We start from the raw sequence: 8562 nt of genomic DNA, 5'->3' as shown, positions 1-8562 counted from the left end.
CTTGTAAACCTTTGAATATTTGTGAATCTTCTTTCTAAATTTGGCACTTAGCTCTTTAAATGTAGGTGACACTAACCTAACCTTAGATTAATCTAAGGGTTTACAAGTAAACCTTAGATAAATTGTTTACTTGTAAACCCTTAGATTAATTTTCATTTTCACACCAAGAGAAGAAGAAAATTTGACCTAACCTAACCCGACATTAATATAAGAATAAAAGTAGAGAACCAAAAAAATCTATAACAAAAAAAAATCATAAAAACTTAGCACAAATATGAGAGAATATTCAAGAGTAGTTAAAAATCTTAGGGCATGGCAAGGGAGCTTAAGGGAAGAGAAGTTAGATAGAAGACTAAAATAATGTTTTTTGGGAAGGAGGATAAAATGATTTTTTTTTTATTTAAGGGCAGTTTCGACTTTTTGCACCTAATTTGTCCCAAAACTCAACTTTTTAAAAAGCGATTCCAAAAACATTTATCCACTAAAAATGTCCTATTTTTTTTCAATGCCTCAAAATTGTTCTAAAAATATCAAAATAAACATAATCCAAAAGTAATTGATAATGTTCAAATCCTACCTCCACCTGTAATTAAAAATTTGTTTATATTATAAATATCATAAAAATAGATTCTCGATGCTTAGTGTCCTAAAAGCTATATGTCATTTTGTCCATGTGCCTTATAATAATTCATGCTTGGTGTCCATGTAAGTCCGCATTCCACTTGCCACTTTACCTATAAATAATGGCATTTGATGGATCTTAAAATTATGCACATTGGTGAGAATAAAAAGAAATTTTCATATATTGCCTATTTCCATAAAATTATATTTTAGTTATTTTTAGTTTAGTTATTTATAACTTTAATTATATTTTTTTATTATTATATTTATTTATTTATATTATATTTACATATATATTATATTTTCTCCATATTTGTTGTGCTCCATTGTGCTCCATTGTGCTCCTCAATTTCACAATGTGTTATCAGCACGAGCTTCTGTTGCTTCCATCGCTGAAGGTAGGTCTTAAAGGTATGTAATTTTTTCCTCTTTATTATAATTAATAAATAAAATGTTGTTTTGCATATTTAGTACATATTAAATTTATAATATAAATACAATATTTTGTGATAGTGTTGCCATGACAAATCTTACAAAATTAGAATTCGCACCCCTTGACATTAATGGCAATAATTATTTGTCATGGGTGCTCGATGCCGAAATTCACCTAGATGCTATGAACTTGGGAGAAACAATTAAAGAAGAAAATACGACATCCAACCAAGTCAAAGCAAAAGCTATGATTTTCTTTCATCATCATCTCTACGAAGGATTAGAAATGGAGTATCTTACAATAAGAGATACACTATGTTGTGAAAAAATTTGAAAGAAAGGTATGATCATCAAAAGACAGTTATTCTTCCTAAAGCCTATTATGAGTGGATGTATTTGAGGCTATAAGATTTTAAATCAATAAGTGATTACAATTCTGCATTATTTAAAATCAGTTCAAAATTGTTGTTATGCGGAGAAAAAATTACTGATGTTGATATGTTAGAAAAGACATTTTCTACATTTCATGTCTCAAATATGATCCTGCAGCAGCAATATCGAGAGAAAGGTTCTAAACAGTATTCTAAATTAATTTCATGTCTTATCGTAATCGAACAAAATAATGAGTTATTGATTAAAAATCATGAATCTCGTCCAACCGGAACGACACCATTCCTTGAAGTGAATGCTGTGAATTTTAATAATAATCATGGTCGAGGTCATGGTGGCAGTCGAGGTTGAAGTCGTGACTGTGGCAGAGGAAGAAATGATAATTATTTTTATGGTGGTCATTTGAATCATTAGAATTTCAAAAAAAACCATCCAAAATGATGATCACAAAGGAAAAGCTCCACAAGACAAGAGTTCAAAAAGTGATGAAAATAAATGCTTCTGATGTGGAATGATTAGACATTGGTTACATACTTATCGTACGTCAAAACACTTAGCTAACCTCTATCAAACCTCCCTGAAGGAAAAAGGGAAAAATGTGGAAGAAAATTTTGCATACCAGGATACTGATATATTTAACCCATCCCATATGAAAATTTTGGATGTGCGGACATCTTTGAATCTCCTAAAGAGAAGATTGGTGCAGTTGATGGAACATCAAGTATTTCTTTTGGTTGAGAATATATAGACTTAATGTTGTTTTCTTTTATCTATCTTCATGTTCTTTTTAGTAACTTTTGTATATTTTAAGTGTTGTTTTTCTTATTGTAATTATTTTCTTTTAAGGAAGAAACATGGATAATTTTCATATGTTGGGTGTTTAAAAAATGAGCAAAGAAGATCTATGTCTGATAGAAGTGTAACTACACACACAATACTTACAAAAAAAAAAAAAAATACTTTTCCAAATTGACAATGTTGAAAGCAAAAGTAAATACAATATCGGGTTTTGCAAACTTGATTGAAGGTTTTGAAAAAGAAAATATTATTTTGCTTAGAGGAACAAAATTTACAATTGACAATGCATTATTCTCAAGTCAATCAAAGAGAAATCTTCTAAGTTTCAAAGACATACGTTGCAATGAGTATCATATTGAGACTGATAATAAAAATAATGTGAAATATCTATATATTATCTCTATTGTCTCAAATGAAAGTTGTATATTGGAAAAATTGCATGCTTTATCTTCTAGTATGTATTATACTTATATACGAGTAGTTGAAATATATGTAACAATGAACCTGAAGTTCATGAATCCAAACATATTTACAATTTCGTATGATCAATTGGGTCATCCAGGATCTATAATGATGAGTAGAATGATTGAGAATTCAAATGGACACCTATTGAAGAACCGGAAGATTCTTCAATCTAATGAATTATCATGTGATGCTTGCTCTTAAAGCAAATTGATAATTAGACGATAACCGATGAATGTGCGAGCCAGGGGAGGCTACGAGTATTTCATCATCTTTACTAATGATTGCTCTCGGTATGTGTATGTTTATTTGATGCAACGGAAGTCTGAGTCTTTTAAAAAGTTTAGACAGTTCAAGATTGAAGTTGAAAACGCATTGGATAGACGAATTAAGACACTTCGATCGGATCGAGGTTAAAAGCTTTTGGATTCGAGGTTCCAGAACTATTTGATAGAACATGAAATCGTTTCCCAACTCTCAGCATCAGGTATGCCTCAGCAGAATGGTGTAGTAGAGAGGAGAAACAAAACCTTGTTGGACATGGTTCAATCGATGATGAGTTACGCTTCTTGACTAGACTCGTTTTGGGGTTTTGTAGTGGAGACTGCAGTGTATATCCTCAACTGTGTTCCTTCCAAGAGTGTTACGAGAACACCTTTGGAGTTGTGGAATGGGTGTAAAGCTAGTTTGCATCACTTCCACATATGTGGTTGCCCAACACATGTGCTTGAGGCTAATCTAAAGAAATTGGAACCACGGTCAAGGTTGTGTCTCTTTGTAGGCTACCCCAAAGGTACATGAGGGGGTTACTTTTATGATCCTACGGAAAATAGAGTGTTTATGTCTACAAATGCTACCTTCCAAGAGGAGGATCATATTAGGGAGCACAGACCACGTAGTAAGATAGTGCATCGAGGGGACGTGATAGTCACAAAGATCGCTTCAGAACACAACATTACTGACTCGTTTATGAAGGCTCTCACGCTACAGTTTTTTAGGGTCACCTTCAGAGCATGGGTCTACGGGACCACCTGCGGCTAGACTAGGGCAAGTGGGAATTTTTTGTACTGGGCCTTAGTGCCCTAGTTTATTGTTTTGTACTTGTTGTATTGTACACCCCACTCGCTTTAGGACAAGTGGGAGATTGTTGGGGTTGATGCCCTAAACTATCATTGGGCCCTGTAGTTTGTAAACATTGTATTGAACAAATGCTTGTGATGTAATAATATATGATATTTTCTTCACTATTTTCTATGAAACATGGGATGTTTTATTTGCTTTACCACAAACCAATAGACTAAGATTCCTGGTTGTCGTTGTAACTTAAGCATGTATGTGGAGACATACAGGTGGATTATGCCTTAAGTGATAACCAAAATGATCTGTAGTATATGGATATAGGAGGGAAACCTTATCCTGGTGACACACGGATGCGGCCTGCTTTGTAGAATAGTTACAAGTATTGTGACTTTTTATAGATAGTCTGATCCTGATCATTCATGTTGAGACATGCAAGCGGGGTCATCCTATACAAAGAAGTTTGTATAAGACCGGACCACAAAGTGTTATAGTCTTGTTATATAACATCGTTCATCATAGAGACTTCACTTCACTAGGATGAACATAGGTAACATGACCTCAATCCTGAGTGAGTTGGGAACTCTTGCCTTTGAGGGCGATTCTTTGATTTGCATGGGTACGAGTGGCCAAATTGCTGACTCAAACCTACCACTTTGGGGATTCGTCTGATTTGGGAGCTGGGAACTCAGCTACACAAGATGGAATTCACTCCTTCCCCGAAGCAGGGGTAAATAGATAGATTACTCCCTTAAGGGCTGATTTCGGGGCTTGAACGATGTGGCACCACAAACCTTCTCATGGCCCGAGAGGTGTCCACACATAGTAGGACTATTTTGTATTATTCATTAGAGAGATTAGTGATACTTAAGGAATTAGATGTAACTATAGGGGCAAAATGGTAAATTGGTCCAACAGTACTTACAAGCATCTGTGAAGGGTTATCGTATTGTTGATTGATTATATCCGATGGACACAGAAATATATCTGTGGTGAGAAAAGTGTAGTTTTTGGTCTTTAGTGGAGTGCCTGGTAGTTAAAAAATGGTGGATCTCATGGCTAAAGAGTTTAGTCAGCTATTCACATATCGTTGGAGCTTCGAGCTAAAGGTCCATAAAGTCCCCTTGGTAGCTCAATGGATTCAAGTTGAGAATCAGGTTTTGGGTCAGTTAGAAGTGTTCAAATTAACAAGAAGGAGTTTGATGATATATGATATGATTAAACTGGTCAATTAGATATGATATATAGTTGACATGATGTATGAGATACATTAATTAGAGGAAAATGATATAAATATCATTTATATTTAGTGGAGGAGAAAAGGACTACGGTTTATATATTGCATATGATGTGATAATAAAACTATAGGTTATAAATATAATATGATTATATTTATTTTTAATTAAACGGTTATGAGATAATTAATTGTGGTTTTTCTCCATAACCGTACGTGATAGTGGGAGGTTTCATTTAGTTTTCGTAACTGATTGATAAAATGAAAATAGTTTTCATTTTGCAAAGAGATCGGACAATTGCGTCACGAATTGTACACTGCCCATCGTCTAGCTAACGAGAGCATACAAGATAGCTCAAGTTGTCCTATTCGATCGTGTACACGTGCAGTCGACCTAAACGATCATATAGCATTTTCTAAATAATCGCGCACGAAAGCGAATTTTCCAAAACGATCATCTAAACGATCAGCCCCAATTTACTAAACGATCGTGCACCTGTTTCTAAACAATCAAGCACCGTCTATACGATAGACTCCAAATCTCTCCCACTTGCTCGGTCGTTGTAAACGATCATAGTTTCCTCCTCCCCTTTACTAAATCCAATAGAGCCCACACGTCCTGGATTCTCACTCCGAGAATACCGAGGTTACTGAGTGGTGGTGTCCTCCTTGCTGTCTATTCGAGTAAAAGATCGTTTAGTGGTGAGTGGCAGCGAGATTTGGTGGACGATAGGATTGGCATGCATAGCGACAGCGAGAGTTGCTGATATTGACGAGAGCGAGAGATCAAGGGAAGAAAAGTTCTTCGAAGGTAAGTCTCTTGTCCTATGTTATTTAATTGTTAAAATCATGTCGTAATTTGTTTGTAGATGCATAACTTGTTGTATGTTTGTGAATACGGTATTTCTGTCACAATGAATTTGGAACGATCTTGCTTTCGTTCATAGGTACTCTTTGATTAGAGTTCCTTCATGAAAAAAAACGTTCCTTTCTTGGAATTTTGCATTTTATATCTAGACAGCATCTTGTCTATATAAGATGCTTGAGATAATGCTAATGTTCTATTCTTGCGATTCTGAACTATTTGGATCCCGAGAACACATTATGCTTCTCCTAGATCTTTCATTTGGAATTGTGTAGCCAACCATCTTTTAACGTCAGCTAGAAATTCTACTTCATTTTCAATAAGTATAATATCATCAACATACAACACCAGAAAAGCGACAATTTTGTTAACGATTTTCTTGTAAACACAAGGTTCGTCAACATTTTGTTCAATGCCATAAGATTTGATCACAGTATCAAATCACATATTCCAGGATCTAAATGCTTGTTTTAATCCATAAATGAATTGATTAAGTTTTCAAACCATTCTATTGATCATGTTCAATAAACCCTTCTGGTTGAGACATATAGATACTCTCTTCAAGATAGCCATTCAGAAAAGTTATCTTGACATCCATTTGCCATATTTCATAATCATAAAATGTAGCTATGGATAAGAGTATTCTAATTGACTTTATCATGGCATCCAGAGAGAAGGTTTCTTTATAATCTACCCCCTCTCTTTGGGTAAACCCTTTTTCCACAAGTCTTGTTTTGTAGGTCTGTACCTTATCAGCTTGGTCTCGTTTTCTCTTGTAGATCCATTTGCAACTGATGGGTTTTACCCCTTCAAGTTGATCTACAAGATCCTATACAGAATTGAAATACATAGATTCTATTTCAAGGTCCATGGCTTTAATCCATTGGTTTTTATCCACATCATTCATTGATTGTTTGAAAGTCAATAGATCCTCTAAGCCATCATCTGGTATGATGACTTGAGTTTTAGTTAAACCCATGTACCGGTCAGGCCATTGTGTAACCCTCTCACTACAACGAGGCATTCTCAACTCTTGAGAATGATGTGAAATATCAGTTTTATCAATAACTCTTGTTGATGGACCTACTCTGTCAACAACTCTTGTTGATGTATTTTTTCTTTCTCGGGAAATTTCATCTATTACTAGCTTACTACGAGGTTGATGATTCTTCATGTGATCTTCCTCTAGGAAGGTTGCATTTTTCGATACAAATACTTTGTCTTCCTGAGGATCGTAAAAGAAACCACCTTTTGTTTCTTTTGGGTAGCCTACAAATAGGCATACTTTTGAACGACGTTCCAATTTTTTAGGATTTTGCACCAATACGTGTGTCAGGAAACCCCAAATCCTGAAGTGATGTAAATTTCCTTTACGTCCTCTCCAGAGCTCGTAAGGTGTTTCCGAAACATTTTTTGAGGGAACCATGTTCAAAATATAATCTACAGTTTCAACTGCATGTCCCCAAAAAGAATTTGGTAACTGAGCACAACTCATCATGGAACGAACCATGTCCAACAAGGTTCTGTTTCCCCTTTCTGCCACACTGTTTTGCTGAGATGTGCTAGGGGCTTTGAGTTGAGACTGGACACTATGTTCTATCAATTAGTTTTAGAATTCCAAGTCCACATACTCACCACCTCGATCTGATCGAAGTGTTTTAAGCTTTTTACCTAATTTATTTTCAACCTTAGCCTTATATTCTTTGAACTTTTCAAATGTTTCAGACTTTTGACGTATCAGGCAAATATGCCCATACCTTGAATAGTCATCAATGAAGTTGATGAAATATTCATACTCTTCTCTAGCTCTAACATTCATTGGACCACAAAGGTCGGAATGTACAAGCTCTAAGGGTTTTTTGTGTTGGGGTTGATGCCTCAAAGTCTCGTATGCTGTAGTTTGTAAACAGTTTGTATGAATGCTAGTGTTGTATAATATATGATATTTACTTCACATCTTGTTTTATGCTCAGTTGTGTTTTATTTGCTTTACCATAAACCAATAAACATAAAATCCCCAATTATCTGTATGTAACTTAAGCATGTATGTGGTGACATACAAGTGGATCATGTCTTGAGTGATAACCAAAATGATCTGTAGTATATGGATATAGGAGGGAAACCTTATTCTGGTAACGCTACGGATACGGCCCACATTGTGGAATGGTCACAATTGTTGTGAATTGTCACAGATGGTCTGATCCTGATCATTCATGTTGGGGACATGCGAGCGGGGGCATCCTATACAAAGAGTTTGTATAAGATCTGACCACGAAGTGTTAATGTCTCGTTATGTAACACCATTCATGATAGAGACTTTACTTCACTAAGACGACCATAGGTAACATGATCTCAATCTTGAGTGAGTTGGGAATTTCTGCCATTGAGGGCGGTCCTTTGATTTGTATGGGTGCGAGTGGCCAGGTCCCCAATTAAAACTTAACATTTTGGCGATTCGTTTGATTTGGGAGCTGGGAACTCAGCTACACAAGATAGAATTCACTCATTCCCCGAAGCAGGGGTAAGCAGATAGATAGTCCCTTAACTACTGATTCCAGGGCTTGAACGATGTGGCGCCACACACCATCTATTGACCCGAGAGGTGTTCACACATAGTTGGACTATGTCGTATTGTTCATTAGAGGAATCAGTGGTACTTAAGGAGTGAGATGTAACTACAGGA

This window comes from Benincasa hispida, chromosome 4 (genome assembly GCF_027475165.1).
Source record: "Benincasa hispida cultivar pf3 chromosome 4, pf3_genome.v1.1, whole genome shotgun sequence".
Classification (NCBI taxonomy): Eukaryota; Viridiplantae; Streptophyta; class Magnoliopsida; order Cucurbitales; family Cucurbitaceae; genus Benincasa; species Benincasa hispida.
The sequence above is the reverse complement of the archived record's forward strand: the minus strand, read 5'-3'. Positions refer to the sequence as shown.